Raw genomic sequence first — 19,465 nt, forward strand, 5'->3', positions numbered from 1 at the left:
CGACTGATTAACTTTTTCAAAGTGTTTCAATGAGTTCACTGAAGTCCTTCTTAAGGAGTTCTGACTGCTCTTTCCGAATATCATTCTTTCCCACATGGATGATGATTTGATTTGCAGTCTTGTGCTTCATCAGAATGTTCTTAAGTTCCTTGTTCACATCAGAGACCGTTGCTTGAGGAAGGCAGCATGTTGTTGTAGTCCTGCTACTGATATTTCTGATAATAGAGTCACACACTATCAGAGTCCTTGGCTCGGCTGTGCGCTGAGCTGTATGCTGCTGTCAGCTCGACCTTGAGTGCCTGTTAGTTGCTGTGTTAGCTGCTGGCTGATCCGATCCATGTTTAATCAAATTTGGGATTCCTCACCCACATTCATTAATGCTTCAAATCTGTTCTCAAGATGTATAGGGGGAGGTAGAATACCAGTATTTACAAGCCTTGTCATAGTCGTATCTGGGGTACAGGAAGATACAGCAGCAGTGTTCCTTTGGGTCTTGCTCTGTTTGTGCCATCGATTAGTGTGGCGATCGGTTTCGGGTTGTTCCTCTACACTTGGTATAAACTGTTGAGATTCAGAAGATTCAAGGGACTCACCGGCTGTATGCTGAGAAGGTCCATGACGACGGTCTGCTGTGTGTTCCGTCTGTTTTGGAAGTCTAGCAAGTAACTTTGTTTCAAGAATCACAATCGTTTGTAGAAGTTTGCAGCATTTTATTCAACAAGTAGATCCAACAGGAGGAATTTTCTCTCTTTTCTGTTTGAATGTAGGCAGTTGTTTTCCCATCTCTGGAATGTAAGCTGGTGGCAGTGGGATTTAATCCGTCCCTTTGCGCCACCTGGCGGTAGTTTCCCAAATTATTTAAACATGCAACTGAATTACAGTTACCGCCGCGGCCGGTGGCGGCAGTATGTGCGGCGGTAATCCCCATTTTGGTTGTCCACCTACTGTACTGTTTGAGTAAATTAATTAGACTGGGACATTTACAGTGAGTTAATTTCAAAATGTAGGATAGTCTTAGGCTACAATCTACTCATCAAAAATTTTAAGAAGACCATTACACAAAGGATCATATGAATGTTATTGTTATTAAACAGTAAATAAGAATAAGGCATATTAGATTAGATTAGATTAGATTCAACTTTATTGTCACTGCACATGTAGGTACAAGGCAACGAAATGCAGTTAGCATCTAACCAGAAGTGCAATAAGCAGTAAGTACAGAATAAAGGTCTATAATATGTACAATAACTATACAGGTAAGTATTATGGACATAATTTACAGATATTAAATACTATAAGCACGATATACAGATAGGTGTACTATGAACATACTATACAGATGGGCTATGTAAAAGTGTATGTACACTATATGCAGAATTATGAACATAATTTACAGTATTGCAATGGACAGTAAAGTGCATAGAAAATATTACAATGTGCAAATGGATTATACAGTGTTCCTGGATGAACAGACAGTAGTGCAAGTAATAACAAGTTACTGTTTTTGCTTGTTGTGAATAAATAAATAAATCAGAGTGTTGAAGAGGGGGAGGAGTCTATGTGTGGTGTGGGGGGTGTTGAGGGGTGTCAGAGGGCAGAGTTCAGCAAGGAGACAGCTTTAGGGAAAAAGCTGTTCCTGAATCTTGTGGTCCTTGTTCGGAGGCTCCTGAAACGCCTTCCGGAGGGGAGGAGGTTAAACACTTCGTGGTCAGGGTGAGAGGAATCCTTGAGAATGCTGCGAGCTTGACGTAGACAGCGTTTCCTCTGGATGTCCACAAGAGCAGGAAGTGGTGTCCCTGTGATGCGCTGGGCAGTTTTCACCACCCTCTGCAGTGCCTTGCGGTCAGCCACTGAGTAGTTCCCATACCAGACTGTGGTGCAACTGGTCAGGATGCTCTCGATCGCACACCGGTAGAAGTTCACCAGGATGGATGAAGACAGCTGGTTCTTCTTCAGTGTCCTGAGGAAGAAAAGGCGCTGGTGAGCCTTCTTGACCAGGCTGGAGGTGTTTGTGGCCCAGGACAGTTCCTCCGAGATGGTGGTTCCCAGGAACTTGAAGCTGGAGACACGTTCAACAGCCAGCCCGTTAATGTGGATGGGGTCATGCGTGCTTCCATTCTTCTTCCTGAAGTCCACAATGAGCTCCTTGGTCTTATTGGTGTTAAGGAGGTTATTATTGTCAGCGCACCATGTGGCCAGGTGCTGTACCTCTTCCCTGTAGGCAGTCTCATCGTTGTCACTGATGAGGCCATTCACCGTGGTGTCATCTGCAAACTTAATGATGGAGTTGGATCCATGCACAGGCTTGCAGTCGTGGGTGTAAAGGGAGTAGAGGAATGGGCTCAGCACACAGCCCTGTGGTACGCCAGTGTTAAGTGTGATGGTGGTGGAGTGGGTGTGACCTGACCGAACATGCTGAGGCCTGTTGGTCAGAAAGTCCATAATCCAGTTGCAGAGGGAGGTGTTGATGTCCAGGTCTCCAAGTTTTGTGGTCAGCTTGGAGGGAATGACGGTGTTAAATGCTGAACTGAAGTCAACAAACAACATCCTAACATACGTGTTGTATATATATATATATATATTTATATATATATATATATATATATATATATATATATATATATATATATATGTTAGTGCTGGGCAGTTATCGGCGTTAACGTGCTGCGTTAACGTGAGACTTTTATCGGGCGAAAAAAAAAAAAACGCTGTTAATCTATTCTCAAAGTTGGGTTGGGAGCTGGGTCTGTACTAAGCAAACTATGATGACTTTCACCTTGATATTCTATATAACCGACTGGCTGAGGCCAGCCTAAAAAGATGCTCAGGACAGTTAAAGGGCCACTGCTGTGCACCGTCATGAAAGCTAATCTTTTTCACGTGTTTTTAAGCCTTACCGCTTGGCGATTTAAACATTAAAGCATCCAAACACAAGACGAGGAAAAGCTGAACAGAGTAGCTGGTTACTCGCCCACTGTGTTCTGTGTGCACGAGAGAGAGCCGCATATTACAGACAGCTACACTGAACCAAGCTCTCTTCTGCGAAGTTCTCCTCGAAGTCCCTCCTGCACCTGAACGAACAAATACAAATCGCAGTTTGAATAAAAAAAAAAGATGTGAAAGAGCCCAATTCAGCACTGCTGGGTTCTGGTGTTCTGTCACGCTGTCAGTCTCTGTTTTCCTGGGTGTCCACTAGTGAGCTCACTTCTCCTTAGAAACTTCACCATAGGCACTATAATTCCTCTAGTCTGGTACTGACTAGAGTCAGGCATTCTATTGTCATTAGTCTCCTTATAAATACCTGTCTTTACCCGTTGTTTGTATGGAGTCCTTACCCTTCGTGTTACTAATGTTCTCATCTCCCGATACTTACCCTTGCCTTCCCATTCCCATTGAGTTCCCATTCCGTTCCTTCCGGTTTTCTCTTTTGTTTTGTTTGTCACCTTGGACTGTTTATTTTGAATTACCCTTTTTCTTAAATAAACTACCATCAATTGGATCTCTCCCTCTCCTTGTGTTTCTATAGTGCACGATCGTCACAGAAGGACTCCATCATTGAGATCCAGAGGTATGTCTGCTCCAATTTCCTCCCCAGCCATCAAGCGGGAGAGAAATGGTTTTGAGGGTACTCCCCAGGTTGTGTTCCGTGGAACCAGGGGAGGTCACTCCGGAGTAAGCAGTCGAGAGGAGGTCACTGTGGGCTCCCGTTGACCCGGGGTTCGGTTGAGAGCCGCCATTTCCCCATTATGAACAGAGAGGAGAGAGGTGACGCAAATCGGCTGAGTCAGCGCTGCTGTGCAAGATGGCCGCCAGTCCAGTGCCGCTGCACAAAATGGCCGCCAACCCAGCGCCACAGTGCAGGATGGCTGCTAGCTCAGCGCCAATGCACAAGATGGCCGCCAGTCCAGCGCCACAGCACAAGATGGCTGCCAACCCAGCGCCAAGGGGCAAGATGGATGCCAGCACAGCACCAAAGCACAGGGTGGCCACCAGTCCAGCGCCACCGTGCAGGATTCCGCCAGCTCGGCGCCAAAGCACAAGATAGCCTCTAATCCAGCGCCACAGCACAAGATGGCTGCCAACCCAATGCCAGGAGGCAAGATGGACACCAGCACAGAGCCAGAGCACAAAGTGGCCACCAGTCCAGCGCCACAGTGCAAGACGGCCGCCAGCTCAGCGCCAACGCCCAAGATGGCAGCAAAAAGACTTTTGGATTATTTCTCCAGGCTGTCAAAAATCCTAGAGATTCCCAGGACTGTTCACGTCACGTCTGTGGAGCCAGCACCACTGCACAAGATGGCCAGCCTGGAGCCAGTGCAGAGGAAGGCAGTTACAGTGGGCTTTTCTGAGTTGAGTCAGATTCCTGTTGACCTTCCAGAGTCGAGTCAGGTGCCCGTTTACTTTCCAGAGTTGAGTCAGTTTCTGGTTGACCCCCTCCAGAGTCGAGTCAGGTGTTCATGGACCCTCCAGAGTCAGGGTTAATCACTGTTGACCTTCCGGAGTCAGGGTTAGTCACCATTGAACTTCCAGAGTCAGGGTTAGTCACCTTTGACCTTCCAGAGTCAGGATTAGCTACCATGGACTTTCCAGAGACATGGCTAGTCACCGTTGACCTTTCAGAGTCTAGTGAAGTTTTCTTTTGTTTTTCTGTCTGTTTTCTTCTTCGGACCTGGCCTTCCGTCCCTCCTCCTAGTCCTCCGCCGCTCCACCTCCCTCCTAGCTTCTATATCTGTTGGTTTTCCCTTGGTTTCAGGTGGAGCATCTGGCAGCTGCTCCGTGGAGGAGGGGGTAATTTCAAGCTGTCATTCTCTGTTTTCCTGGGTTGTCCACTAGTGAGCTCACTTCTCCTTAGGCACTTCACCATAGGCACTATAATTCCTCTAGTCTGGTCCTGTCTTCACAGTAATTGCACTCCAGTTAATCACACAGGTGCAGGCAATCTATTATCATTAGTCTCCTTATAAATACCTGTCTTTCCCTGTTGTTTGTATGGAGTCCTTACCCTTCGTGTTACTAATGTTCTCGTCTCCCGAGACTTACCCTTGCCTTCTCGTCCTCCGAGTTCCCATTCCGTTCCTTCCGGTTTCCTCTTTTGTTTTGTTTGTCTCCTTGGACTGTTAAATAAACTACCAGCAATTGGATCTCTCCCTCTCCTTGTGTTTCTATAATGCACAATCGTCACACGTTCAGGCTCATGCAGAAAAAGGCGTCTCAAAACACTTGAACATCGAATTTCCTTATTTTTGCTCTTGTGCCGACAAATACATAACAAATATGTCAAAATATCCACCTTGGAAATTATGCAGTCAGTTTTTTCTTAAGTGAAAGTAAACAGTTGAGGAAAAAAATGGGATGTTTATTATATTGGATGCGTTCATCATCTCTTAAAGTGACCGTGCCTAGGTTAGCTACTAGCTGCTGTAATGTTAATCCAAGAAAATGAAAGAAAATCACTCACTGCTCTTTACTGAATTACTTGAATTACTACAGACACCAGATATAATTTTTGATATATATATATATATATATATATATATATATATATATATATAGCAAAACTGTAATAATGTGAGAAATGTTGAAGGTGTCTGAATAAATGTAGGTTTGATTGTATATTTAATTTCTTTCATTGAAGACTATCCAGTGCTATTTTACATTTAATTATTTGGTTTCTGTACCTTGACACGTACAAACTTGAAAAAAACATAAACATTGTGTAAATAGCACAAATAAATAAAAATAAATGAACGTACAAATTAAACAATTTCAAACAGGGCTCACTGGTACAACCTTCACCGGGTCCCCTCTGACCCCAGCTACAGACCTGCTCACGCCTGTTTCACACATACTCCATCTGCAGTGCGTATGCAGTCCGTGTGTGTTACGTATGTGGTGCAGCACGGACTCGATGTGCTTTCACACAGGACGCGTTTGCAGTTCGCTACTCGGTAGGTAAATGATCACTGCACTGCTGCATACACAACGCTCCTGGAACGCAACTGGAATCCGTTAACATGGGTGCGTAAAAAAATATGCAACGCATACGCACTGCAGACGGAGTATGTGTGAAACAGGCGTAAAGTTGTTTGCACCTTGTGCAATGTGGAATTAGTTTACAGCTTTTTCAAGCACTTTGTGATGCATTTTGGAAACAGGAGATGAGCCCCTTTTCCAATGCACCACCGAGCTTGATAAACCCCTTCTCAAAGACTTACTGTTTGTAAATTTTATTTGGGTAACACACATATTCTGAATGCCGTCGGCAGAATTACAATGAGCCATTTTAATCTAGATTAATTTTAACACTAAGACTTGATGGCTGCTCTGTCAATTCTTCGTCATCAGTTAGGAACCTAGGTGTGCTGTTTGATCGCAATCTTTCCTTAGAAAGCCACGTTTCTAGCATTTGTAAAACTGCATTTTTCCATCTCAAAAATTTATCTAAATTACGGCCTATGCTCTCAATGTCAAATGCAGGAATGTTAATCCATGCATTTATGACTTCAAGGTTAGACTATTGTAATGCTTTATTGGGTAATTGTTCTGCACGCTTAGTAAACAAACTACAGCTAGTCCAAAATGCAGCAGCAAGAGTTCTTATTTGGCACCTAAACTCTGGAATAACCTACCTAACATAGTTCAGGAGTCAAACACACTATTGCAGCTTTAATCTAGATTACATTTACATTTATTCATTTAGCAGACGCTTTTATCCAAAGCGATTTACAGAAGACAGTGGAAGTAATCAAAAACACCAAAAAGAGCAAAGATATTTAAGTGCTATAACAAGTCTCAGTTAGGTTAACACAGTACATGTAGCATGGGATTTTAAATACTATAATAAATAAAAAGAAAACAGATAGAATAAAAAAAGAATAGAGCAAGCTAGTTAGAGGTTTTTTAGTTAGAGGTTAGAGGTAAACTTTTGTAGGTCGCATGGTAGTAAATAATACGATGATATGACCATGAAGTCAACACAGATATGAACGACATGAAGGTGAGTTATTAATGACAGATTTTTTTGGGCTGAACTAACCCTTTAAGAATTTATATCCTGATTTTGCCCCAACAATTTGGTGTCAGAATGTGGGATTCATTGGATGTGTCTTCTGGACCTGTGAGCGGATGGTGACTGATAATCCTGAACAATAGAAGTTCAGCCCTAACCCCAATTAGATTTGAGGGAGAGAGGGACCGACCGCCAAGGCTCGTAGGGGACATGACTGGAATCATAAAAGAACCTGGGTGTCAAAAGTACTCTCAGGTAAGAGACAGATCATAATCTTTTGAAATTTGGGATTGGAATTAAATTAAAAAGGGACAAACCATAATGGTGGGTCCTTCTCTGTGGGAAGCACAATCAAGATTCCAGGGGAATGTGACTGTGAGAATACTACGACATAGTTAATAAATTTCTAGGGGGGAATTGAAACTGCTGCAACTGGCATGAATTTGGCATTGAAATTGAGTTAGAAATTGAGATCAAGACGATCCAGATATTTCGTAGCAAGAAGTTGAGATCACATGCAAGCGGTTAACATATTTCTAGAGGGTAATTATGACTGTGCAGGTATTAGTTCAAGTGCAGGAAGTGCTCTGCCTCGCCGGCTTAGGCAGAAAAGTTAGATCTGTTAGAGATGTCTGACAGATTATAGGTGCACAAAAAGGTATCCACATAGAAGGAAACAGCAAATATGGGAAAGTCTCAGAGCAAGCTCGTTGAATATGATACACCAGTATATTGGCAAATGAAAAAGGTATATGGCCAGAAATGCATGCAAGATATGATGAAATTAATTAAATACCATGCTTTTACAAAAGAGGGAATGTTGAGTGTTAAGAGATTAAAAGCTGTGAAGGAATCAGTAGAAGATGGAAGCGAGAGGCAAAAAGGGTGTTGCGTGAAACATATGTGTGAGAAATGCGAACAAACTGTGATGCGATGGCTCACTTGTGATATCACAGGTGATATATTTTCTACTGAATTAGTCACCTTCTGCCAAGAATTCAGCCCTACTGTCCACAAACTGAGAAGGCTGCTGGCATTGAAACTGGGGGCTACGAGCGGGCATAAAGTGGGTGGAAAGCTTCAGAAAGGAGAATGTCGGAGAGAACACTGTGAATGGGGACATCATGATAATGTACACTGCAAAGAAAGCTGTTGAAGAGCTGGCTGACGGTATAAAAATAGCATTCCCAGCACGTGTGGACACAGCGAAGATTGGCAACTGCTGCCAGAGCAGAGATGAGTTTGTTCAGAACTATTACAACTGCCTGTATCTGATTTTCAACAAACACAGCGGGTTAGAGGAACCAGATGAGCGAGGAAATCAGCCTGACACATCGGAGTGTCATCTGCAGAGCTGGTTTTTGAATGGACTGAGACCTGAAATTGCGGAAGCGGTAAAGACCAGTCAATGGAAAAGTGGATAGCTATCTGCTGTTGTAGCACATGCTTTGCATGTACAAGAGATTCAGACAGCGAAGAAGAAAAGAGTTAAAGCCAACACTGACAAAGAGTGGCAGCTTGCGATATTGCATGCAGTGTCAAAGCCTGGAGGTATTCTGCGCAGCGAAACCAGCAAACGAAAGGGGGAAGAGGAAAAAGACCAGGAGTAAAATCTCCGAGTGAAAATGAAAGAAAATCTGAGAGATGGGGTTGTTGGATATGCGAGACTATTGAACATGCAACATACAAGTGCACCAGATGCAGACTGTGTAAAAGGGATTGTCATTGGGCAAAGGGTTGTCCGGAGAACCAGAAAAATCAAGAATATGATATATGTACATTTTTATGATGTAGGTTTTTGGTATTTTAATATGTTTTACTCTTATTTAATGTTATATGTTGTATGTTATATGTGTTATGTCTTGATGTGGCAACAGTTTCCTTCAATTCTCAGCAATGAACATTTTTGTTGCACATTCTGATAAATTTAAAATGTAAAACGATAATGTAAAATGTACTTAGGCCTTTATGAAAATGCCTAAATATCCTATGCTAGTAGAGGGGATAGTGATTGAGTTTTTAATTGTTTCTGGGGCTTCAAGGTCAGCTACACGACCATGTGACTTGCCGTGCCAACCACAATTAAAAGGCAAAACTAATGAGTCAATTTCTGCATCAGGGCATGTAATTTGTGTAAGATTCACAGTGCCTCTGAATTGTAAAACAGAAGGGGGTGAGGTGCTGAGACATGCTTTTCTTTACACTCCAGCATGTCCAGTGCCTTTGATGGGGAGAGATTAATTGTGCAAACTAAATTTGATACTGCTTGCAGACTTTTGGGGTGTCCGAGTGGCAGAGCGGGAGCAGGTTTGCTGCCTGCAAGCAGAACCAAAATGGGCATATGAATGGCACATTATACATTCTGATTGGGTTGAAATGATGTGTGAACTGACAAAAAAATCTAACCAAACCATTTGACAAAGAAATTATGTTGCCTGACAAATTGCATTACATGTCACATGTTGTAGTGGAATGAGGTGACCAGTATGAAAAAGACTGGTTTGGGGGAGAAAAAAGAAGAAACTTTGAGTTTTGAGAAAATGTTTTGGACAGAAAATATGTGTGCAGTTTCAGTTTGTCTGAAGGAAAAACAGCATCAGTTTTACTCAATGGCAGAAGATTCTGTGCCTCACTTATCACTCTCCAAGATTACAGACCGTGTTAATGTCTCTAAAATCAGAGGCTATTCTTGGTATAAAATCTGTGTTTGAGTCTCTATTAAGAGAGGGAATAATAGTGCCATGCAATTATTCCCCAGTACGCACTCTGATTTTTCCCGAATTTGAGGGCAAAGGGTACTGCTTTCTAGTTTCACTAGAATGAGTCAGGGATATTGTAGTTCTCCAAGAGTCTATAGAACATTTATTCCAAATCATGCGATTTTTGAGCAGCCTCTGAGAGTCCTAACAACAGCGAAGGGGTTGAAGTGGACAGAGAAAGCAGAAGAGGCATTTTTGAACATGAAAGTTCAGCTGTCAGTTGCGCCAACTCTGGGTTTGTCAACACCAACAAAACCTTTTGTTCAGATGGTAGATGAGAAAAATGTGTTCATGACTTCTGTATTGTTGCAACATCATGGAGACAAACTGAGACCTGTGGCATATTTTTCCAGTAAATTAGACCCAGTTGCAGCAGGCCTGCCACACTGTCTGAAGGCGGTGGCAGCTGCTAAACGGGCTGGTATGGCGTCTAGAGAATTTGTATGTTACTCTGACTTGACATTGATGGTGCCTCACGCAGTGTCCATGATTTGCAAGAACAAAAAACATCACACTTATCAACAGCTCGCTGGTTAAGATATCACACTATCTTGCTTGATATGTCTAATATCACTGTTAAGCGATGCACAACCTTGCTACTCTCCTTCCAACATAAGAGGATGGGGAAGAGCATCATTGTTGTTTAACAGCACTTGAACAAGTGTGTACGCCACATCCAGACCTTTCTGACGTGCCACTTGAAACTGTTAAAATATCCTTTTTGTGGATGGCTCAGCTTTTTAAGATCCACAACCAGGCCTGAATAAGGTTGGTTATGCGATAACAACTGAATTTGATGCCGGGGCTTCTAAATCACTGCGATCAAATTATTCGGTACAAGCAGTTGAGCTTGTGGCATTATCAGAAGCATGCAAACGAATGACAGAAAAATGCGTCGCAATTTACAAAGATTCACGGTATGCATGTGGGGTTACTCATTAGAGTAGATTTCCTAGATGCTATTTTGCTGCCAAAAAAATAGCCATTTGTAAATGCGCAGCGCATAACAACAAAGATTCTGTAGCTACAGGGTGTACTCTGTTATCTGAAAATAACCCTGACATTTCTCCATCTTTACAGGACATGCAAACATTTGCCTCGGGGCAAGACAGAGATAAATGGAAGCAGTGTGGCTGTGAGGTGGTGAATGGAGTATGGATGAGCAAAGCTAGTTTACCAAAACACTTCTTTCCTCACTATGCAAAGTCAATGCATGGGGAAGACCACGCATCGAAAGGGGGAATGATTCAGTGCAAATGAAAGAATCGTGTTTTACAATTCACAATTTATGCAGAACATTTTTGTAAAAGATGTGTCATTTGTACCACACATAATGTAGCAAGAGGTGTAGCCAGTCAATTTAGGCATTTGAGTTTTTTTTTTTATTTTTTTTTATTTAATTTTTTTTTGTGTAATAAGAAATGTAGTATATACTGTTAACTTCAGCAAAACTTGTTTTCAATGTACTGTTTCAATGGTTCCGATCAAGAGTTCCTATCAATTGTTCTATGTGGGGCTTTAATTAGTGGGACACCTATGTAAACTATATCACTTCTCCTTTAAGGGTTCACGCTCAGGCGCATGGTGTATGCAGACAGGGAAGCGGAGGAATTAGAGAGTAACGTTAGGCCTTCTCGAATGTCCCTAATTGTGCCTCACTTCTCTGTTTAAGGTGAATAAATAACAGAGTATCATCACTTTAGTCGTTGAGTGATCGTGTTTCCATGGTGTCCTGTGGTTACAACTTGAAGTCTGCTACAGAGGCACAAAAATGTCTCAGGTATCCCAGCCAGCCCAGACAAGGCCTTTTGAATATCTACAAATGGAGTTCATTGAATGTCCCCATGTGAAGGGAAGAAATATTGTTTGGTATTTGTGGACATGTGGTCAAATAGGTAGAGGTCTTCCCAACATCCAAACAGGATGCAGCAGAAGTAGCAAAGGCTCTGCTGACTGAAATAGTCCCGAGATGGGGAATCCCATGAAAAATCAGTTCAGATAATGGAACACCTTTTGTCAATGAGGCAATAAAACAAGAGGGTAAGTTTCTGGGAATTGATATGTGAACACATTGCACCTATCACGCCACCAGCGGAGGCGATATTGAATGGGAAAATGCTACAATAAAAATAAATTGGCTAAGTGTTGTGAGAAAAACGACTCACATGGGTCAAGGCACTCCCATTCGTTCTCGTGTACATGATGATTAGAAACCAATCCAGGGTAAACCTGAGCCCTTTTGAAAATCTCTTTGGTAAACCACCATTTATGGGAATGGAAGGGGATAAACAACAGCTGCCATCAACAGAGGTGTGTGAGCATGACATGTTGAGTTAGTGCAAATAAATGTCTTCTGTGTTGTCTAATGTCTTACTTTTTTTTCCGCTAAAAAGTTGGAAGACTAGTTTACTTCCAATGACTCAACTTCAGTGTGGAGAGGTCTAAGAGCCATCACAAACTACAAGACTTTCTTACTGCTAAATTCAGAAAAAACAGAGGTGTTAATAATAGGACCTAAAAACTCTGCTTGTAATAACCTAGAACACTGTCTAAGACTTGATGGTTGCTCTGTCAATTCTTCGTCATCAGTTAGGAACCTAGGTGTGCTACTTGATCGCAATCTTTCTTTACAAAGCCACGTTTCTAGCATTTGTAAAACTGCATTTTTCCATCTCAAAAATATATCTAAATTACGGCCTATGCTCTCAATGTCAAATGCAGAAATGTTAATCCATGCATTTATGACTTCAAGGTTAGACTGTTGTAATGCTTTATTGGGTGGTTGTTCTGCACGCTTGGTAAACAAACTACAGCTAGTCCAAAATGCAGCAGCAAGAGTTCTTACTAGAACCAGGAAGTATGACCATATTAGCCCGGTCCTGTCCACACTGCACTGGCTCCCTATCAAACATCGTATAGATTTTAAAATACTGCTTATTACTTATAAAGCCCTGAATGGTTTAGCACCTCAGTATTTGAATGAGCTCCTTTTACATTATACTCCTCTACGTCCGCTACGTTCTCAAAACTCTCAATTTGATAATTTGATAATACCTAGAATATCAAAATCAACTGCGGGCGGCAGATCCTTTTCCTATTCGGCGCCTAAACTCTGGAATAACCTACCTAAGATTGTTCGGGAGGCAGACACACTCTTGCAGTTTAAATCTAGATTAAAGACCCATCTCTTTAACCTGGCATACACATAACATAATAATATGCTTTTAATATCCAAATCTGTTAAAGGATTTTTAGACTGCATTAATTAGGTAAACTGGAACCGGAACACTTCCCATAACACCCTATGTACTTGCTACATCATTAGAAGAATGGCATCTATGCTAATATTTGTCTGTTTCTCTCTTGTTCCGAGGTCACCGTAGCCACCCGATCCAGTCTGTATCCAAATCAGAGGGTCACTGCAGTCACCCGGATCCAGTACGTATCCAGACCAGATGGTGGATCAGCTCCTAGAAAGGACCTCTACATCCCTGAAAGACAGCGGAGACCAGGACAACTAGAGCCCCAGATACAGATCCCCTGTAAAGACCTTGTCTCAGAGGAGCACCAGGACAAGACCACAGGAAACAGATGATTCTTCTGCACAATCTGACTTTGCTGCAGCCTGGAATTGAACTACTGGTTTCGTCTGGTCAGAGGAGAACTGGCCCCCCAACTGAGCCTGGTTTCTCCCAAGGTTTTTTCTCCATTCTGTCACCGATGGAGTTTCGGTTCCTTGCCGCTGTCGCCTCTGGCTTGCTTAGTTGGAGTCACTTCATCTACAGCGATATCATTGACTTGATTGCAAATAAAAACAGACACTATTTCATCTGAACAGAGATGACATAACTGAATTCAATGATGAACTGCCTTTAACTATCATTTTGCATTATTGAGACACTGTTTTCCAAATGAATGTTGTTCAGTGCTTTGGCGCAATGTATTTTGTTTAAAGCACTATATGAATAAAGGTGATTGATTGATTGATTGACAAGACACCATCCCCTTGCACTGAGGCTAATCAACGGCTTGCTAATGACCTGAATGAGTTTTATTGCAGATTTGAAACCCCCAACACCCATTCTGACCATCTCCCTACACAACCATTAACACCTCCTGCAATCCCCCGTTCCACACCTACTGCTCTTCAAATCTGTGAAGATGATGTGCGCCAGGTCTTCAAGAAGAACAAAAGAAGAAAAGCACCAGGCCCAGATGGTGTTACACCAGCCTGTCTGAAAATCTGTGCTGACCAGCTGGCCCCCATCTTTTCACAGATCTTCAACAGATCCCTGGAGTTGTGTGAAGTACCTTCCTGCTTCAAACGCTCCACCATAATCCCCATCCCAAAGAAACCCAAGATAACAGGACTTAACGACTACAGGCCTGTGGCTCTAACGTCTGTCGTCATGAAGTCATTTGAAAAACTGGTTCTGGGTTATCTGAAGGACATCACTGGACCCTTACTGGACCCCCTGCAGTTTGCTTACAGAGCAAACAGGTTCGTGGATGATGCAATCAACATAGGATTGCACTTCATCCTGCAACATCTGGACAAAACAGGGACTTATGTGAGGATCCTGTTTGTGGACTTTAGTTCGGCTTTTAACACCATCATCCCAACAACCCTCCAGACCAAACTGACCCAGCTCTCTGTTCCTAGCTCTATCTGTCGGTGGATCACCAGCTTTCTGACAGATAGGCAACAGTTAGTGAGACTGGGGAAATTCATGTCAAACAGCTGCACCACCAACACTGGCGCCCCTCAGGGATGTGTTCTCTCCCCTCTGCTCTTCTCCCTGTACACCAATGACTGCACCTCTAAAGACCCCTCTGTCAAGCTCCTGAAGTTTGCAGATGACACTACAGTCATCGGCCTCATCCAGGACAGTGATGAGTCTGCTTACAGACAAGAGGTTGAGCAGCTGGCTATCTGGTGCAGTCTTAACAACCTGGAGCTGAACACGCTCAAAACAGTGGAGATGATCGTGGACTTTAGGAGAACCCCCCTGCACTTTCCCCACTCACCATCATGAACAGCACTGTGACTGCAGTGGAGTCATTCAGATTCCTGGGAACCACCATCTCTCAGGACCTGAAGTGAGACAATCACATTGACTCCATTGTTAAAAAGGCCCAACAAAGGTTGTATTTCCTTCGCCAGCTGAGGAAGTTTAACTTGCCACAGGAGCTGCTGAAACAGTTCTACTCAGCCGTCATTGAGTCTGTACTGTGTACTTCTATAACTGTCTGGTTTGGCTCAGCAACAAAATCGGACATCAGAAGACTACAGAGAACTGTTCGGACTGCTGAAAGGATTATTGGTGCTCCCCTGCCCACCCTTCAAGAACTGTATACATCCAGAGTGAGGAAAAGGGCTCATAAAATCACTCTGGATCCCTCACATCCAAGTCACCCCATTTTTGAACTTTTTCCATCTGGCTGGCGCCTCAGAGCCGCAAATACCAGAACAGCAAGGCACAAAAACAGTTTCTTCCCCCAGGCAATCTACCTCATGAATAGTTAAATGTTCCCCACTTATGCTTATGCAAACAAAAGTGCAATATCCTTATATTTATTTGTTACCCCTCCATCCTAGTACATCCCTGCATCTTATTCAATCCTATTCCATTATCATTTATAGCACAATTGTTTATACACTTATTTATTTGCCTACATTTTTTTTTTGTCTGTGTGTTGGTATCTCTGTGTACTGGAAGCTTATGTCACTAAAACAAATTCCTTGTATGCGCAAACATACTTGGAAATAAAGCTCTTTCTGATTCTGAGTCCTTGTTTTCTGTCACCCAGCTTTCTCATGTCCCGTAGTGTTTTTCTTGTTTTTTGTTCTTGTTTAGGACTGTTCTTCTTGTTATTGACCTCTTGCCTGTTTTTGGATTTGAATTTTGGATTACCCCATTATTCAATTCAATTCAATTCAAGTTTATTTGTATAGCGCTTTTTACAAAACAAATCGTTACAAAGCAACTTTACAGAAAATTATGTTTCTACAATATTTAGTAGTAGCTAGTAGTTTGTGCACATTTGACAGGATTTTAGAAAAACTAAAAAATAATAATAATACAAGACGTAGTCAGCTAGACGATGAACTATCAATATTATTAATTAAGTTATTATATGATTAAGTCACACATTTAGGAATAATTGTTAGTTCTGTTTGTTCATTCAGGGTTAGCATCATCTGAGGTCCTCTGAGGGTCAGCATCATCTCTTCTCAGGTGTTCTGGATCCAGACTGGAGCTTGTGTAAATCCTAGTTACCACGGGATGTGAATCCCGTGGCAAAACATAGAAACAAAATACAGACATCATTAGCATAGCTGCTGATCCAACAAAGTAAAATTAGTTTAACCCAAGCTAATGAATAAAAATGCACCTTTGATCAGATGCAACTACACTCACAATTAAAAAGATACATTATTCGAATGCTTGGCGAAAGAGATGTGTTTTTAATCTAGATTTAAACAAAGAGAGTGTGTCTGAACCCCGAACATTATCAGGAAGGCTATTCCAGAGTTTGGGAGCCAAATGTGAGAAGGCTCTACCTCCTTTAGTGGACTTTGCTATCCTAGGAACTACCAAAAGTCCAGCGTTTTGTGACCTTAGGGTGCGTGATGGGTTGTAACGTGGTAGAAGGCTAGTTAGGTACGCTGGAGCTAAACCATTTAGGGCCTTATAGGTAAGTAATGATAATTTGTAACTGATGCGGAACTTAATAGGTAGCCAGTGCAGAGACTGTAAAATTGGGGTAATATGATCATATTTTCTTGACCTCGTAAGGACTCTCGCTGCTGCATTTTGGACGACCTGTAGCTTGTTTATTGAAGAAGCAGGACAACCACCTAGAAGTGCATTACAATAGTCCAGTCTAGAGGTCATGAATGCATGAACTAGCTTTTCTGCATCAGAAACAGATAACATGTTTCGTAGCTTGGAAATGTTTCTAAGATGGAAGAATGCAATTTTTGTAACATTGGAAATATGATTTTCAAAAGACAAATTGCTGTCTAATATAACACCCAGATTTCTGACTGTAGAGGAAGTAACAGTACATCCGTCTAGTTGCAGATTGTAATCTACAAGATTCTGTGTAGTGTTTTTTGGTCCAATAATTAATATCTCCGTCTTATCCGAATTTAATTGGAGAAAATTCTTTGTCATCCAATCTTTTACATTTTTAACACAATCTGTTAGCTTAGATAATTGGGAAGTTTCATCTGGTCTCGTTGATATATAAAGCTGAGTATCATCAGCATAACAGTGGAAGCTAATTCCGTATTTTCTAATAATATTACCAAGGGGCAACATGTATATTGAAAATAGAAGGGGACCTAGGACGGATCCTTGTGGCACTCCATATTTTACTGATGATAAATGAGATGACTCCCCATTTAAGTAAACAAAATGGTAGCGATCGGACAGGTAGGATCTAAACCATCTTAGAGCCTGCCCTTGAATACCTGTATAGTTTTGTAATCGATCTATGAGTATGTCATGATCTATGGTGTCAAACGCAGCACTAAGATCAAGTAAGACTAGAAATGAGATGCAGCCTTGGTCTGACGCAAGGAGCAGGTCATTTGTAATTTTAACAAGTGCAGTTTCTGTGCTATGGTGGGGCCTAAAACCTGACTGAAATTCTTCATACAGATCATTTTTATGCAGGAAGGTGCTCAATTGAGCAGACACAACTTTTTCTAAAATTTTAGACATAAATGGAAGATTTGAAATAGGCCTATAATTTGCCAGTACACTAGGATCTAGTTTTGGTTTCTTAATAAGAGGCTTGATAACCGCCAGCTTGAATGGTTTTGGGACGTGTCCTAAAGATAACGACGAGTTTATGATATTGAGAAGCGGTTCTTCGGCTACAGGTAACAGCTCTTTCAGTAATTTAGTGGGTACAGGATCTAATAAACATGTTGTTGGTTTAGATACAGTGATAAGTTTATTTAGCTCCTCCTGTCCTATGGTTGTAAAGCACTGCAGTTTATGTTTGGGTGCGATGGATTACCCCATTAAACACACTGTATTTGGATCTCTCGTTTCCTGTGATCAGTCGTTACAAAAAGCTGCTCAGGGGAAGGTTGCTGAAACCATGAGATTTTGTGGTGATACGAGATCTGAGGAAAAATAGCTGGAAGGCTGGGACCGTTCCAGGTGCTTCTGACCACTCACACGGCTGTGAAGGTAGCAGAGAGAGCAACATAGATCCAGGCCAGCCACTGCCAAAAACTCCCACCTGCATCTCAAGAGGAGGAGCGGAGGGAATAGAAATCTCAAGACACACACATCAACAAAGGCCAGAATCCAGCATAAACATCAAGCATCCCATCAGTAGGAAGAGCAAGGTCAAGACTGAAAAACAGCATAGAAGCATCCTGCACTCAAGTGAACAGATATTGACATCACAGTTGGGTGCTCAACCGAGGCCCATAGAAGTCTAGCAGAGAGAGAGAAAGGCTGTAAGAATATCAGCATCATAGTTGGGTACATCGTGTTGTTTTCATATTCCAGACTACAGTGGTCGTAAAAGAGCCTGAGCGCACACACAATTTAAAGGCAGAATGGCTGACAGAATGTGGGAAGGGTGGGGATATTGGCTGGGCAACACTGTATTACCAATTGTAGCCATAGGATTTTTGCTGCTATTATGCCTACCATGTATTTTTCAGCACAGAGACTGGTGAAGTCTAGCATTTCACATCAAATGGTTAAAAATGACTATGTACAATGAAGACATTCTCATGAATTTGTGTAGGGAGAAAACTACTGATGAAGAGACATACAGTAGCGGAAGCTACTGTGAAATTTGTTAAATGAATGAGACCTATGATATTTTCTTTGAGAATGATAAGTAATGTTCAGGCCCATCTAAATCTATACTGTTTGCTTGCTTAAAATATGGTCTGTACCCAAACAAAAAGTGTTAGCATATTATCTTACTTCTTTTGAAAACTTAAGAGATTGATCATTTATGCGAAAATTAGAGATGAAGAGAATAAATGTGATGTTATGACTTAAGTTTGCTTTAATTGAATTATGTTTGTTTTCTTTCATTTGAATATTTGATTTTTTAATTGTCTTGTATCTGTGAGGTGACTGAGGGTCTGTCTTATGTCAGAAATGCAATAACAGTGTTTATTCATTTAGCCCAGCTTCCAGAGCACATATAATGTTAATTGTGTAGTGAAAGAAGAACCAGTAGTAATTAATTTGTTTTATGTTTTAGTGATCAATGAATGATAAAAAGGGGGAAATTGTGGTGGAAAAATTCATTTACATTGCTTTTGCATGACCATATATGCATGTGTTTTGTTCGAATTGCTGAGTGGACACCGTGTGATGGGTTTAGGGCCTGAGAGTAATGGGTAACAGTTGGTTCATGGAGCCGTGTGGGTGCAGAAGGGCGACACCTGGGGGGGACAGATGTCTGAGAATGACCTGAGAAGATCATTGGGCCATAGAATGGGGGAAACAAATGCCTGAGGATGACCGGGGTGGGGGGTCATCTAAGCCCTAAATGTGGGGGAATCAACCTGTAGAAGAGTTTGTTTCTGACTTATGTTATCCATGGAAAAGGATGTTGAACGCAGACATAAAATCTACAAATAATAACCTTGCATGGTTACTACTACTCTCCAGATGTTTGTACAACAGGTCCAATAAAGTCAGTG

At 41.9% G+C, this 19,465-nt stretch overlaps 1 protein-coding gene across 10 annotated transcripts in view; it reads right to left on the reverse strand.

Annotated features, from left to right (window-relative positions):
• The window catches only part of LOC113048323 (NACHT, LRR and PYD domains-containing protein 12-like), a 116,476-nt gene that overhangs the window by 62,749 nt on the left and 34,262 nt on the right, over positions 1–19,465 (reverse strand). The window lies entirely within an intron of this gene.

Source organism: Carassius auratus, chromosome 29 (genome assembly GCF_003368295.1).
Source record: "Carassius auratus strain Wakin chromosome 29, ASM336829v1, whole genome shotgun sequence".
Lineage (NCBI taxonomy): Eukaryota > Metazoa > Chordata > Actinopteri > Cypriniformes > Cyprinidae > Carassius > Carassius auratus.